Raw genomic sequence first — 18,006 nt, 5'->3', positions numbered from 1 at the left:
AAGAGAATCCTAGGCAAAGGCAGTAGAGGATGCAGAAGCCCTGAGGAAAGGTTGATCAAAATGTTCCGGGAAGAGCCAGGAGATAACATGGCCACTGTGAGGAGAGCAAGATGGAATGGATAGGAGATAAGGTTAGGGGTGCAATGGAAATCGGCTACCTTTGTAACATTATGTATGATCTTACCGGTCATTGTAAGGATTTGAGCTTTTACACTAAGAGAATGAATCAAAGAAATTTTTCAAGCAAGGAGTTGACATGACTTATGTTTCAACAGGATTATTTTGACTTCCGTTTCAACAGTATCAATTTGTCTGTTGCCTTCAAAATATAGGGCAGTGTGGCAAGGAAAAAGCAGGAAGACTAATTGGGAGGCCACCTTAATTAGAGTTCAGAGATGGTTTTGGCTTTGATTGTGGTGGTAAGGTGGTAGACAGCTAAAATATTGTGAAGGTGGATCCAACTTCAGCATTTATATAGGGACACATCTATATAAACATTGTGACAATATTTGTACAGAGGATGACAGAAAGGAACAAAAAAATGACTCTGAGATGTTAGGCTGATGGTCTTCAAATAAGTGTCTGCCATTTAACTGAAATGGGAAAAAGTTATAGCAGTGGAAGAGTCCCCTCTGCAGCCCCACCCCCGGGAGTGATGTTTAGTAATTCAGCTTTGCATGTGTTAAATTTGAATGCCTTTTGACATTCAAGTGCAGATCTCAGCATATACAGTGAAGATCCAGGCTGCTAAAATCATTGAACATCATATCCACATACATAATAATTAATGTCACGAAATGAAATAAGTTCATTTAAGGAGTTAGTATATACGGAAAAGAGAAGACTTCCAAGGACTAAGCCTTGGATACTCCAATATTTAGACTTTGGGGAGAGAAGGAAAAAACCAGCAAATGAGACAGAGAAAGAGTCACCAGAAGCGTAGGAGGTAATCCAGGTACATATTGTGCCTTGCAAGCCAAGAATAAAAGTACTTCAAGGAAGCAATAGTAGTCAACCATGCCAAATAACACTAGATAAAGTACTGTGAGGACTGAGACATAAAAAAAAAAATGAGATTTAGCAAAATGCAGAGGTTTTAAAAAATGACCCTGATGAGATCAGTTTTACTGGAGTGTTGGGGATAAAACCTTGAGTGTGTTCAAAAGAGACTGGGTTGGAAGGGAATAGAAATTGCAAGAAATTGCAGGTGTTGAGTAGAGCATGGACACCTCTGCCAAGGAGTTATGTCGTAAAGAAAAGAAAAGAAGGAATGGAAGCTGGAGGTGGAAATGAAGGCAAGATATAAAATACATGGATTTACATAATGTTTAAATGTATGTTTTTGAATCTTTTATTACTGCATTTTGATTATAGCATCTCATACAAGTCACATTACCACCAATAATTAAGAAAAAATAAGAGATCATAACCTGATTCTAATGTAGAAAATGAGCAAGCAGTGACTGAAGAGACATTATGTCTAAGAGGCTTACCTGCCAATCAGCATGATTTTTACAGTTGTGTTATGATTGTGGTGAACTGATAACTCTCAGAAATGTCAAGTGATTGGCAACACACTTTATAGGAAAGTTAACTAGCAAGAAGCCATTGCATTAGAAAAGGCCTTGACCTTGGTGAAGTGGCAACAGATTGCAAAGTCATAATGTCATTTTTCACTGAAATTGGAATTAAGACCTTAGGAGGAAAATGCCCCAATGGGAGGAGAGATTTTGCAGAAGGAATTACAAAAAGTCATATATATGTTATGAATCCTTGCTCTTTGTGAAATAAGAGATGGAAATCATAAAACTTGAATATTTTATATGCTGGGTTTATTATTATATATTATGAGTTAAATTGTGTGTCCCTAAAAGACATGTTGAACTCTTAAGCTTCAGTACCTCAGGATGTGGCCTTATTTGGAAAGGTGACAGCAAATATAATGAGTTAAAATGAGATCACACTGGAGTAGGATGTGCCCTTAACCCAATATGATTGGTGTCCTGAGAAAAGGAAAAGAAACTCAGAGAAATAGATATATAAGAGGAGAACACTGTGTGATGACGGAAGCAGAGATTGCATACTGCAGCCGTCAGCCACAGAACAGCAAGGAGTGCCAGCAACCACCAAGGCTAAGGAGAGGCAAGGAAGGACTCTCCCCGCCAAGTTTCAAAGGATGCATGGCTCTGCTGATAGTTTGATTTTGGATTTCTGCAGAACTATGAGATAATAAGGTTTTCTTTTTATTTCCAGATTTTATAAGGCTATTAAAATCATGTTTGTAAAACCCACCCAGTTTATAAAAGCCACCCAGTTTGGGGTACTTCATTACAGCAGCCTTAGGAAACAAATACACCAAAAGAAGGAAAATACAGTGAAAAAAATCTTGCCTAGAATTTGAGTTCCAGTCTGAAAAACAAAAGCAATGTAGCAATGGGCAGCCATGGATGATTAGCAATATAAACTGAAGAATCCAGCAGTATTATTTTATTATTAAATACAGTTATTAAGAACCGACTATGTGATACTTTCCCTGCATTATCCCAAATCGCCAGAATAGCCTATCTGCAGTGTATGTATTACAGCTCATATTTCATAGATGAGGAAACCAAAGCTTAAGGGAGTTAAAACAGTGAGTGAGACAGAATTCTGGCAGATCCAAACAATTTCTATGAAACATCTCTCTTCCTTAAGGTACAGAAGAAAATTACGCACGAGAAAGTTATCAAAGATAAAAAAGTATGTGTGTGAAGATATGTTCCTAAAACTCATTTAATAAATTTTCTGTTATTAATAAAAGGCATATTTATGACTTTCTCATACTTCATTTTTTAAAATACAAGAATTTTGCTTCATGTTTTATATGAGGGTAAAGAGATTTAATCTATAGAGCAATCAAACAAGTGTTGAATTGGTACATGACCTGTATAAAATCATCATGTGGCTCTAAAAATAAGACTTTTAAAAAACAAATACCATAATTTCTAGAAAGATTGCTCAAAGAAATGAATTGCCCCCAACCCAAACAACCAAAGAAACAGAAAAATCTGACAGAGATCTTTATTAAAATGTATCACCTCAGGTAAGAAAATATAAAATCTGTCAAAATCAGAGTAAATGAACATAAATAACAAAAAGTTAGTAAGACAAACATTATTTTAATAACCTTATTAAGTAGAAAATATGGAAATAATTGAACCCTAAAACGTGAAAGAGAGATAAAATGTATTGTGACTTTTGATTAGTAAGTCAGATGTCTGTGTTTTGAATAAAATGAAAAAAAAATTATAAGGGAAAATATTCTGCTAAAAAGAAATTAGTGTAATCCTAGCACTTTGGAAGGCTAAGGCAGGTGGATCACCTGAGGTCAGGAGTTCAAGACCAGCCTGGCCATCATGGTGAAACCCCATCTTTTAAAAAAAAAAATTAGTGGGAAAGTCATACAGAGTATTTTTGGTCCTATGTAGCAGGGGTCCCCAAACCTAGGGCAGTGACCTGTTAGGAACCAGGCGGCACAGCAGGAGGTGAGCGGTGGGCAACTGAGCTAGTGATAGATTTGGGCTGTGTCCCTACCCAAATCTTACATTGTACTGTAATAATCTTGATGTGCCATGGTGGTGCCAGGTTTAGGTAAGTGATTCAGGGGAGCAGTTTCTCCCATGCTGCTCTCGTGGTAGTGATAAAGTCTTATGAGATCTGATGGTTTTATAAATGGAGTTCCCCTGTACACACTCCCACTTGCCTGCTGCCATGTAAGACAAGACGTGCCTTTGCTTCTCCTTTGCTGTGTGCCATGATTGTGAGGCCTCCCCAGCCATGTGGAACTGTGAGTCCATTAAACCTCTTTCCTGTATAAATTACCCAATCTCAACTATATCTTTATTAGCACCATGAGAACGGCTAGCATTCCTGCTTGAGCTCCACCTCCTGTCAGATCAGCTGCGGCATTAGATTCTCATAGGAGCACGAACTCTGTTGTGAACTGCGCATGGAAAAGATCTAGACTGTTCGCCCCTTGTGAGAATCTAATGCCTGATTACGCCTGAGGTGGAACTGTTTCATCCTGAAACCACCCCTCAATCCCCATCCCTGGAAAAATTGTCTTCCACAAAATCCATCCCTGGTGCCAAAAAGGTTGGGGACTGCTGCTATATGGTATCTGCCTATGTGTTTTAATGCTTAGGTTATTGACCTTTTGCATTATCTTATGCATCTCCCACATATCAATGTTTAGTGAAGAAAAAAATTTTGAAAAATAACACTTGATCAGATAACAGGCTTCATTCAGCCTTGATGGAAAAATTTCCTTACGTTCAATTCTTCAAAATGATCTATTTATAGGAGTGTCATATGGCTAAGTTCCTGGCCATAACCTCAGTTAAATTTCATTCTTTCTTGTCCTAGAAGGGCAGACATCTTTATCTTTTTGTCAGATGGGAGAAAGATAAAAGATCAAGCAGCTGGAGAGAACCGTGGCTGTGGAGAAGGGATAGTTACTGTTCTCTGACTCCAGTCCTCTCCATCTGTGGCCACTTCCTCCCCTTAACCTCTGCTGTCTTATCTCAAAGAAAACTGCTCATTGAGGCAGTGGCATTTTCAAAAAGGTATTGCAATGGCATCCAGAAAGCCTATTCATGTTGAGAAATGAGAGAGAATGTGCTTCATACAGTGGTCTCATAATATAGGCTTTTATGAGCCAAGATTTCCTCTTCTTTAATAGCAAAAATTATTTGTAATAATTTCATGCATTATTGTGAAACAAACAGCATAGTAATTAAGAGAATAAATTTACATACTAGACAGAACTGGTTTCTAGTTTCAGGTTTTTCAACTTCTAAGGTGATGCTTGGCAAATGGTTTAATCTCTCTCCAAGCCCAAGTTTCCTCTGGTGGTTGGGTTTATGAGAGCAAAAGACATCATACTTAGAAAGCACCAATTTCAGTGCCTGTAGAAAGTGCACGACAACAGTAGAGTGTTGTTACTGTTTATCCATGTGACCTTAGATAAGTTACTCAACGACTCTGTGCCTCAGTTTTCTTACCTGTAAAATGGGATAATTATATTATCTGCTCCATAGAGCTATTGTGACAAAAAAAGACTGTCTGTAAAGCACTCAGAGCAGTGTTTGATATGTGCTAAGTGTTCACAGTAAATGTAAGTCATCATTATTATTGTTACTACCATTATTGTCAGCAATGTCATTTATTAATGTAATAGTAATAAAATTAGACTCGAGTTGCATTCATTTATACTTGGTATACATTAAGGGTGACTAGCTAGCACTATACAGCTATGATTTGGGGGTTGCTAGAAAAAATCTCCCTCTCACTCCACCTCAATCCACATGCATCTCGCTTAGAGAGCTCCCAGTGACTCAAAGTTCACCATGAGACTCTGAATATAGAAGTCTTTTCTCTGAAGTATCTCCCTTAAAATGAGAGAGATTAAAAAATGTAAACAGTCTAGTTTTAGAAATAATAATACCCAAATTAAATTATAATATGAATCAATTTATCAGGTCATTTTTCTTCTTAGAAGTAAGAACAGGGTAAAATTCAAGAGCAGAGAGAATCCTAGAGTGTTGAAGCAAGATCTATAGCCAGAATAAAATCAGAGCAAAAATAAAGAAAAAATGTGTGGAGATTGACAAAGATAAGCACTGTCACTTTAAAATTTGAGTGGATTTTACTCAAATGACTGACAATATTGAAGGTACCATTCTTGTTATTCCGTTGATGCAAAGGTAACTCCAAAAAGGCTTGGGCAGGGAATCAGTGGCAAACATGATTTATGAAAAATTTCCTTAGAATGTTGCAGGAGGCAAGCCCAATGTAGAGTGTCTTTTCTCAGAAACCATGAAACAAATGGATGCATTCATTCGAATCTTTCATAATGGGAAAAAGAGGCTGGTGATAAGAAATGGCTGCCTGATTATTCTTTTGGGGAATAAAATGTAATAGAAAATGTGCATAAAGAGAACGAATTTGAAAAGTTTTGGCTTATGAAGAGGAAAATGTTATCAGTAAAAAGTCACTAAGTTATAAAATCATTTGCTAACTAAAAAATGAAAGATGGAACTGGAAATTCAGTATGGTTGTATACTTTGGATGTTTGTCCCCTCCAAATTTCATGCTGAAATGTCACCTCCAGTATTGGAGGTGGGTCTAGTGGGAGATGATTGGATCGTGGGTGGATCTTTTTTTAGTGGCTTGGCGCCATCCTTACGGTTATGAGTGAGTGCTCACTCTATGAGTTCACGCGAAAGCTGGTTGTTTAAAAGAGCCTGACACCTCATCCCCTCTCTCTTGCTTCCTTTCTTGTTATGTGATGTGCCCAGTCCTCCTTTGCCTTCTGCCATGAGTAAAAGCTTCCTGAGGCCTCGCCAGAAGTTTAGCAGATGCTGGTGCCATGTTTGTACACCCTGCAAAACTATGAACCAAATAAATTTACTTATAAATTTTCTCAAGTGTTCTTTTATAGCAATGCAGAATGGATTAATGCATCAGAGATATATTAAGCATTAAAACTTGCATGACATTGTTGATTTTAGTGACTTTTACCCAGCAGCAAATTAATGTAGGGTTATAAGCAATATCATGACTCTACATTACACAGACAACAAATGTGAACATTTTAGAGAAAGTAGTCCCATCACACAGAATTTTTAGTTGACTAACCTTAGAAATTCTTTCTATGGCACAGGTACAAAATAATCCAGATTGACTTTCCATGTGTTCACATTAACCACATAATAATCAATCAAGAGATAACAGTTTTTGAATTCAGTTTAACTTTATAGGCTCAGCCACTGTAACAGGACCTTTCATTTGCAGGGTTATAGCCTATAGAAAAGTGACTATAGGTGATGAAATATGTAATCAAACTAGTATCATTCTGATAACTCAAGAGTAAGTACCTGTTATGGTGAATGTACAGACAAAAATAGACATAATTTTATGCTTGAATACCAGGATGAGTCTGAGGCAAAGCCAAACAATGGGCTATCAAAAGAAGAAAGGAAGAAAGAAAGAAAGGAAGAAAAGAAAAGAAAGAAACAAAGAAACAAAGAAAGAAAGAAAGAAAGAAAGAGAAAGAAAGAGAGAGAGAAAGCAAGAGAAAGGGTTTTTGAGGGCCATCAAAGAGCAGGTTGACACCCCAAATTATCTTCCCATCAATTTACACAGTGTCTAAAATTCCTATAATTAATTTATCTTGTTTGAATTGGCATGCCCAGAAGATATGATTTATTTATCTAAAGACAAGTTAGCTAAATGGGTGATGAACATGAACACATTTGCTTCTGTTAGTTATCAGATAAGTTTGATATCACCTAGCACAGAGGAGAAGCAGAAGAGAAAGGGACATAATGTATGATATATCTAGGATAAGGACTTGCCAGTGGAGAATTGATTTAGATTATCATGCAGGACAAGAGTGCCCAGTGCTTGTCTGAGACCTTGGGGTGGGTGAAGTTTGGGGTGGCTGTGGCAATTTATTAAAATAAGACAGCAATGAAGTTTGCCACATTGATTGACTCTTCCTTTCACAACGGATTTCTCTGTAGCATGTGATGATGTTTGGTCACATTTTATCTGCAGTAGAATTTCTTTCAAAATTGGTATCAACCTTCTCTAAGACTCTGAAGGTTGGGAATGAAAAACCAAACTGGGATTGGGTGGGGGTGAATGCAAGTTCCATGGAAATTGTCACTGACTTATCAATTTTACTTAAACATAGTTCTTTACAAAATTTTCAACAAAGAATTTTACTAAAACAAGCACCAGTTCAAAAATCGTTGAAATTCTTTAACATGACCTTAGAAACTCAACACATACATGTAATATGTCTTGTTATCTCTAGTACTGAAACACGAAAGTGAAAGCCAAACCTGTAAGTCAAGTCAGATCATTATCATCCTTATCTCTGTAATAAAAAAAAAAAAAAGGAAAACTTGATTTCTATCTCACTCCATACTCCAAAGATTTTGTTTTTTTGTTTGTTGTTTTTGTTTTTTGAGATCACTCTATTGCCTAGGCTGGAGGGTAGTAGTGTGATCTTGGCTCACTGCAACCTCTGCTTTCTGGATGTAAGCTCATGCCACCATGCCTGGCTAATGTTTTGTCTTTTTGATAGAAACAGGGTTTCACCATGTTGCTCAGGCTGGCCTTGAACTGCTGAGCTCGAGCTATCTGCCTGCCTTAGTTTCCCAAAGTGCTGAACTTACAGGTGTGACCCACCAAACCTGGACCTACAACCCAGAGTTAATTCATGATGGATTATGGACCTAAACATAAAACAGTACTGCAACGCATTTAGAAGAAATTTGGTAGAAATTTCTTGGACAGAACACTAAGAGCAATACTATAAAAGCAAAAAAAAAAAAAAAAAAAAAGATTGGATTTAATCAAAAATGAATAGGTTTATCAAAAGTCGCCACAAAGAAAATAGACAAGGTATAGATTGGGAAAATTATTTGCAGCATATATATGGCAGAAGACTTGTGTCTAAAACATGTAAAACCAACATACAAGTCAACAATAAAAATATAAATAATTCGATAGAAGGTTAGAAATAGAGATACTACACAAAAGAACATGTACAAAATACCAATAAGCATATGAGAAGATTATTAATTGACAAGAAAATTAAAATACCAATAAGCATACGATAATATTATTAATTGTCAAGAAAATTAAAAATAAAATGACAATCAGATGCCATTTCACACCCACTAGAATGGCTAAACTAAAAAAAAAAAAGATAATCCTTAATACAAGCATACCTCAGAGATATTTCAGGCTCAGTTCCAGGCCACTGCAATAAAACAAATATCCCAATAAAGCAAGTCACACAATTTTTTGGTTTCATAGTGGACATAAAAGCTATACTTACACTGTACTATAGTCTGTTAAATGTGAAATAGAATTATGTCTAAAAAGCAATGTATGTATCTTAACTAAAAATACTTAATTGCTAAAAAATGCTAACAATCATTTGAGCATTTAAAGAGTTGTGATCTTTTTGCTGGTGGAAGATCTTGCCTTGATGTTTATGGATGCTGACTGATCAGAATGATGATCCCTGAAGGTTGGGGCAATTTTTAAAAATAAGAGAACGATGGAGTTTTCTCACTTTGGTTAACTCTTCCTTCCATGAAAGATTTCTCTGCAGCATGTGATGCTCTTTCGTTGAATTTTACCCATGGTAGAATTTCTTTCAAAATTAGGGTCAGTCCTCTTAAACCCTGCCACTGCTTTATCAACTAAGTTTATGCAATATTCTCAACCTTATTTTTGTTTATCATTTCAACAATGTTCACAGCATCTTCACCAAGAATAAATCCCAACTTAATAAACCACTTTCTTAGCTTTTCTGTAAGAAGCAACTCCTCATTCATTCAGGATTTACTGTGAGTTTGCAGTTATTCAGCCACGTCCTCAGAATCCACTTCTAATTCTAGTTATCCTGCTATTTCTGCCACATCTGCAGTTACTTCCTCCACTGAAGTCTTGAAACACTCAACGTCACCCATGAGGTTTGAAATCAACTTCTTCCGAACTCCTATTAATGTTGGTATTTTAACCTCCTCCCATAAGTCACAAATGTTCTTAATGGCATTAGAATAGTGAATGTTTTCCAGAAGGTTTTCAATGTAATTTTCTTAGATTCATCAGCAGAATCACAAACTCTGGAAGCTATCACCTTACAAAATGTATTTCTCAAATAATAAGACTTGAAGTTAAAAATTATTCATTTATCCATGAGCTGCAGAAAAAATGTTGTGTTAGCAGGCATAAAACCAACATCAATCTCATTGTACATCTCTATCAGAGTTATTGGGTGATCAGGAGCATTGCCAATGGGCAGTAATATTTTGAAAGAAATGTTTTTTGTTTTTTTCTTTTTTTCCCGAGCAACAAGCCTCAAGAGCCAGCTTAACATATTCACCAAACTGTGCTATAAACACATGTGCTGTAAATTGGGTTTTGTTTTTTCATTAACAGAGAAGGGTAGATTTAAAATAATTCTTAAAGGTCCTTGGATTTTCAAAATGCTAAATGAGCATTGGCTTATTAGTGATTTAAAGTCACCAGCTGCACTGGCCCCTAACAAGAGATTCAGCCTGTCTTTGTAGGTTTGGAGCCAGACATTGACTTCTCTTCTCTAGCTATGAAAGCCTTAAATGACATCTTCTTCCACTATAAGCCTGTTTTATCTAAATTGAAAAGCTGTTGTTCAGTGTAGCCACTTTCATCAATTACCTTAGCTAAATCTTCTGGATAATTTGCTGCGGGTTGTATATTAACACTTGCTGATTCATCCTGCACTTTTATGTTATGAAGATGGCTTCTTTCCTTACATCTCATGAACCCACCTCAACTAGCTTCAAAATTTTCTTCTGCAGCTTCTCCAGGTCTCTTAGCCTTCATAGAATTGAAGAGAGTCAGGGCCTTGCTCTGGATGAAGCTTTGGCTCAAGGGAATGTTGTAGCTAGTTTGATCTTTTATGCAGACCATTCAAAGTTTCTCCGTATAAGCAATAGGCTGTTTTGTTTTCTCATCCTTTGTGTTTTTACTGAAGTGCCACTTTTAATTTCCTTCAAGAACTTTTTATTTGCATTCACAGCTTGGCTGTTTCGTGCAAGAAGTCTACCTTTCAGCCTATCTTGGCTTTCGACATGCCTTCCTTGCTAAGCTTAATTATGTCTATCTTTTGATTTAAAGTAAGAAAAATGTGGCTCTGCTTTCACTTGAACACTTAGAGGTCTTTCTAGGGTTGCTAATTGGCTTAATTTCAGTATTACTGTGTCTCAGGGAATAGGGAGGCTCAAGAGGAGGAACAGAGATGGGAAAATGGCTGATCAGTGGAGCAGTCAGAACGCACATTTATCAATTAGGTTCGCCATCTTTTATGAGCACTATTTTCGGCACCCCAAAATAATTTCAATAGTAACAATAAGGAACATTGATCACAGACAACCATAACAGATATAATAATAATGAAAAATTTGAAATATTACAAGAAGCATTAAAATGCGACAGAGACATGAGGTGAACACATGCTACTGGAAAACGGCGCCAATAGACTTGCTCAGCACAGCGTTAACACGTATCTTCTTCAATTTGTAAAAAACCACACAACCTGCAAAGTGCAAGAAAACATGGTGTAATAAAAGGAAGAATGCCTATATGGGCTAGGCTGTAGGGCAACTGAAATTCTTATACATTGCTTGTAGGAGTTTAAAATGATCCAGTCATTTTAGAAAACTGTTTGGTAGTTTATCACAAAGTTACCCGTGATCCAGTAATTCTACGTCTAGGTATTCATTAAAGAGAATTGAAAACATAATATCACAAAAAATCTTGTACAAGAATATTGCTTGCAGTTTTATTCATAATAACAAAAAACGGATCACTGAAATGTCCATTAAAATGTTAAAGGATAAAGAAATTGTGGTATAGTCATATGACAAAATATACAGTCATATGACAAAATAAAAAAAGCAGTACCTACTACATGCAACAACATAAATTAAATCTCATAAAAATACATTATGTTCAGCAAAAAATGCCAGCCACACTCTATGACTTAATTTACTAACGTCGGGCAGGTATATAATAACACAAATTTTAAAGGTTTGCCTAAGTGGTGGAAAGGTGGGGTAGGGGAAGGGGGATGGTAAAATGGACTGGAAAGGAGTTTGAAGGAACTTCCTGAAGTGATGGCAATGTTCTACATCTTGTTTTCGGTGGTGTTTTCATGGATGGATAGAATATCCAAAATCTTAAAATCCATGCATTTCTTTTACACATTGATTATATATCAATATAAAATGATTCTCAAGTGGATTCTCGTACGTTGGATTCCTGTTGCATACCAGGCATTCTGCTTGTGCCTTTAGAAGTAGTATCTATAAATAAACCTATCAGTCCTTATGGAAATTGGCATATATTTTTTTTCTTATTTTAACATAGGAGGAAATTGGAACTCTTTAGATCAACTCCATGAAACTTATATGGCTAGTAAATATCAAAAATGGTATTTAAATCGAGATCTAATGTCAAAACCCAAGCTCTTCCTAAAATGTCACACTTGGGTAGTCAATACCACTTATAGTCTCTAACAACAAAATAAACAGACTTGGAAATTTGTGGGTGCAGTTGAAATAGATGGAGCTATGGAGAATGCAACTCAAAAGACTGTGACTTGATGTGAGAAATTTTCTTTGTAAGAACTCATGTGTCATACAGAGAAGAGGATGGTAAAATAATTGTTAGCATAATGCCAAAAGGATTGTTAGCATAATGCCAAACTTACAATGCCCATTATCTAGATAATTTGGATGTGAACTATTTTAAGAAGCTAAGTTATTTGGTGCACGTGCCTGTTAGAATAAATCACTTTATAATTATTTCATTTGATAGAATTATGACTGTCAAAAATATTCAGACAGAAAAGGTTTTCTTTTTCCTTCGATTGTTCCCTGCTAAAATAGCATTTTACTAAGAGAAAGCAACAATAGAAACATGGAGAACAAATGTGACTTTTAAAAGCACAGCCAACTAAATGATATAGCTAGAGAAGCTCTCAGAAAGTATCTTCCTATACATGAGTTTCCCTTGCTATTTATTAAAGTATTCAATTTTATTTCTGTATCAGAGATCCATTTATTTTAGGGTTTGATGATATTTTGCCCCTCATGAATACCTTACGGAAATGCAAATACCTCTCAGAAGTAGTGAACCATTAAGCTTTATCAATAAAAACATGAATTTCTGGATAAGGAAGTAGAAAACAGAAAGCTACTATGTTAGTCAGGATAGGATAAGCTATGCTGTGATAGTAAATAAATCTTGAAATCCTCGCCAGGTGCAGTGGCTCACGCCTGTAATCCAGCACTTTGGGAGGCCGGGATGGATGGATCACCTGAGGTCAAGAATTCGAGACCAGCCTGGCCAACTTGGTGAAACGTCGTCTCTACTAAAGAATTCAAAAATTAGCTGGGTGTGGTTGCAAGCACCTGTAATACCAGCTATTCTGGAGGCTGAAGCTGGAGAATCACTTGAACCAGGGAGTAGGAGGTTGCAATGAGCCAAGATTGTGCCATCATACTCCAGCTTTGGCAACAAGAGTGAAACTCATCTAAAAAAAAAAAATCTTGAAATCCCAATGATTTTCATAGCAACATCTATTTCTCACTTACAAACTTTTTGATGTAGGCTAGATGACTCCATAGACACTTTTTATCCATATGTTGACATGGGGATCCAGGTTGTTTTCACCTTATTGTTTTGCCTTCTTAAAAGGTGGCATTCTGGCTGGGTGAGGTCCTCAGGCCTGTAATCCCAGCACTTTGGGAGCCCGAGACAGGCAGATCACCTGAGGTCAGGAGTTGGAGACCTGGCCAACATGGCGAAACCCCATCTCTGCTAAAAATACAAAAATCAGCCAGGCATGGTGGTGGGCATCTGTAATCCCAGCTACTTGAGAGGCTGAGGCAGGAGAATCGCTTGAACCTGGGAGGCAGAGGTTGCAGTGAGCCAAGATTGCGCCATTGCCGCCAGCCTGTGCAACAAGAGTGAAACTCCGTCTCAAATAAAAAAAAAAAAAAATGGTGGCATTCATGGTCTCATGGCCTCTGGCAAAGAATATGGTGAGCATCACCTCTGCTTACATCCTATTGATCAGAACTCAGTCTCCCTGTCCATTTTATGGAAAATGAGGAAATATTTTCCTACATGTGTAGGCATAGGAAATGATGTCATAAAATAAACACAACATGCCACAGCAGAGTTATGTTGTGAGAAAAACACAGAAAGAGAGGCTTACAAATTCAAATGTGAATTTAGTCAATTTCAAGAAATATCTAGGGTGATTAATCTTGTATTAAAATGAAAACTTTAGAAACCACAGCTACCTCGTTACATATTTATGTGTTATCTCAGTGTATTCTGTAGACACCTACAAGTGTCCACTGCCCTTTTGATTGTGCCATCTCTTTAACTCTCAAATCTTATCCTTAGGAGAGATCTGACGTGCTCTTTTCTACGAAGGCATAGGACAGTCACCATCAGGACTGTGACCAAGCATACTTCAGTATTTTTTCCCATTCTTAAGAAGTACATAGCTAGAATTATGTAGCATTCCTTCAAGTAACATAAACTTAAGAGAATGCTGTTTATTTTAAATCTGTAAAACAAAAAAAAACAAAAGAACATTTTATTTGTAAATTCTGTGTGCTCCATAAATTTCATATTTTACAAGCGCCTTTGCAACATGAAACATAACTTCCTAAAGAAAGAGACATAAAGGGAAGACAAAGCAAACTATGAATAAATCACAATCTTAATTAATATTCAATTTCTTTAAATATTCTTTACAGGGAAGTTATCTTCCAAGTTTTCTCATCAGAACTTGCAATTATGATGAAAGGTATCACTGAGAAATTAAAATGGATAATAAAATTTTGCTTTGTGTTTGAAAATTACCTTTATGAAAATTAAATTACATATCTTTTAATATCCAATGGATTAAAAAATGAAAGCAAAAAGGAAACAAAAAATTTTTTGAGACAAATGAAAATGGAAACACAGCATATCAAAACCAAGGGGTCGTGCAAAGCAGAGTTAAGAAGGAAATCTATAGCAACAAATGACCACATTAAGAGAGAAAAAAGATCTTAAATAAACAACCTACATTTACAGCTTACGGAACTAGAAAAAAAAAAAAACTGAGCCCAAATTCACCAGAAAGAAAAAATAATAATAAATATCAGAGCATAGAAATAAATTAAATGGTGACTAGAAAAATAATAGATCAGTTGATCAGTAAAACTGAGTGCGTTTTCTTAAACTAAAAACAAAATTAGCATACCTTTAGCTAAAGTAAGAAACAAGAGAGAAGATTCAAAGAAATGAGACAAAAAATTAAAGCAGAAGCAATCCAACTGATTCCGCAGAAATATGAAAGAGCCTAAGAGGCTATAATCAACTATGAATAACTATATGCCTGTAAATTGGACAATTTAAAAGAAATGGGCAAATTTCAAGAAACACAGTCTACCAAGACTAAATCATGGAGAAAAAGAAAATCTTAACAGACCAATGATGAGTAAAGGAATTAAGTGATTAAAAACCTTCCAGAAAGAAAAGCCCCAGAATCCATGGCTTCACTGGTGAACTCCAGCAAACAGTTAAAGAAGTAACAACAATCCTTCTAAAACTCATCCAAAAAATTAAAAAGAAGGGTACACTTCCAAACTCATTATATTAGGCCTTTATTACCCTGATATCTAAACCAGACAAAAATATTGGAAGAAAAGAAAATTACAGGTCAATATTTCTGAAAAGCATCATCAATGCAAAAATCCTCAACAAAATATTAGCAAATTGAATTCAACAGCACATAAAAAAAAGGATTGTACATCATGATCAAGTAGGATTTTTCTCTGGGATGTAAAGATATTTTAATATATGCAAATCAATAAGTATGATTACATCATATTGATGGAATAAAGAAAAAAACCCTATAATTTTCTCAATAGATGCAGAAAAAACATTTGACAAAATTCAACATCCTTTCATGACAAAAACTGTTAACAAATTAGGTGTAGAAGGAATGCAGCTCAGCATAACAAAGGCCATTTATGACAAGCCTACAGTGAACATTATACTCAATGGTGAAAAGCTGAAAGCTTTTCCTCTAAGATAAGGAACAAGATGAGGATGCCCAATCTTACCACTTCTATTTAATAAAGTACTGAAAGTTATAGCCAGAGCAATTAGGCAAGAAAAAGAAGCAAAATGCTCCAAATTGGAAAGAAATAAAGTTGTCTCTGTTTGCAGATGATATAATCTTATATGTAGAAAACCTTAATGCTCTACCAATAAAATGGTTAGAACTAATTAAAAAATTCAGTGAAGTTGTACAATACAAAATCAATAGTGTATTTGATTTTAATGTTTCTATATACTACCAATGAGCTACCCAAAAGAGAAATTTTAAAAATGCTATTTACAATAGCTTCACAAAAATACAAATGAATTTAACTAAGGTGGAGAAATATCTGTATAATGAAAACTTTAAACATTGATTAAAAAAATTGATGAAGACACAAAGAAAAGATATCCTATATCCATGGTTTGGAAGAATTAATATTGTTAAAATGTCTGCACTGCCAGGCACAGGAAGACAAATTATTTGTGGGATCTAAAAATCAAAACAATTGAACATACAGAGATAGAGAATAGAAGGATGGTTATCGGAGGTTGGAAAGGGTAGTTGATGCAGGGAAGTAGATATTGTTAATGAACATAAAAAAATGAGTTATAAAGAATTAAGAAGACCTAGCATTTCATAGCACAATAGGGTGACTATAGTCAATAATAATTTAGTTATACGTTTTAAAATAACTAAAAGTTTTTAGTTATTTACAAACTGACCTGTTTGTAACACAAAGGATAGATGCTTAAGGAAATGAATATCCTATTTTCCATAGAGTGATTAGTACACATTGCATGCCTGTATCAAAATATTTCATATACCCCTGAAATATATACACTATGTACTCACAAAAATTAAAAATAAAAAAATAAAGAAAAATGTCTGTATCATCCACAGTAATCTTCGGATGCAATGTAATTCCTATCAAAATTCTAGTGATTTTTCCACAAAAGTAGAAAACAAATACAAAATTCATATAGAACCAAGAAAGATCCCAAATAGCCAAAGCAATCTTAAGATAGAATAAAGCTGCAGGCCACACACTACCTGATTTCAAAACATATTACAAGGCAATAGTATCAAAACAACATAGTATTGGCATAAAAACAGACTCATAGACCAATGCAACAGAATAGAGAGCCCAGAAGTAAATTCATGCATTTGTAGTCAAATGATTTTAGCGAAGGTGCCAATAATACACGATGGAGGAAAGGGCAGTCTCTTCAATAAATAGTGATGGGAATAATGGAAATCCGCATGCAGAAGAACGAAATCCAAACATATTTCACAATACATACAAAAATCAACTCAAAATGATGAAAGACATAAATATCAAACTAGAAACTGTCAAACTACCAAAAAAAAAGTAGGACAATAGCTCCATGTCATTTTTCTGGGCACAGATTTTTTTGAATGTGACCCCAAAGGCACAGGAAATAAGGACAAAAATAGACAAATGGGATTACAGCAAACTAAAAAGCTTCTGCATGGCAAAGGAAGCAATAAACTGATTTAAGGGATCACCTATGGGATGTATGAAAATATTTGCAAACCATACATCTGATAAGGAGATAATATGAAATATACATAAGAAATTCAAATGACTCAGTAGAAAGAAAACAAGTAACCTGATTTAAAAACTGGTGAAGGATCTCAATGGATATTTTTCAAAAGAAGACAAATGGCCAGAAGGTATATGAAAAAATGCTGAACATCACTAATCATCAGGGAAATGCAAATTAAAACCACAATGAGATATTACTTCACACCTGTTAGAATGACTATTATGAAAAAGATAAAAGATAAGTGTTGGCAAGGATATGGAGACAAGGGAATCCTTGTACCCTGTTGGTGGAAATGTAAATTAGTACAGCCATTGTGGAAAATACTAGGGAGGTTCTTCAAAAATTTGAAAATAGAGCTATTATGTGATCTCATTTTTGGATATGTATTCAGAAGAAATGAAATCAGTATGTTGAAGATATATCTGTACTCCCATGTTGGCTGAAGCATAATTCAAAATAGCCAAGATATAGAAACAACCTAAGTGTTCATCAATGGATGAATGGTCTATATGTACAATGAAATACTATTCAGCCTTTAAAAAAGAAAGAAATCTTATTTTTAGGACAGCATACATGAACCTGCAGGACATTATACGAAGTGGAAAAAAAGACAAAGAAAGACAAATACTGCATGATGTCATACATCAGATCTAAAAAATCAAACTTATAGAAGCATAGCGTGTTTGCCAGGAGCCAAGGTGGGGCTGGGGCAATGAG

The sequence above is a fragment of the Sapajus apella genome, unplaced genomic scaffold, assembly GCF_009761245.1.
Source record: "Sapajus apella isolate SASKATOON/1434 unplaced genomic scaffold, GSC_monkey_1.0 scaffold1, whole genome shotgun sequence".
Classification (NCBI taxonomy): domain Eukaryota; kingdom Metazoa; phylum Chordata; class Mammalia; order Primates; family Cebidae; genus Sapajus; species Sapajus apella.
The sequence above is the reverse complement of the archived record's forward strand: the minus strand, read 5'-3'. Positions refer to the sequence as shown.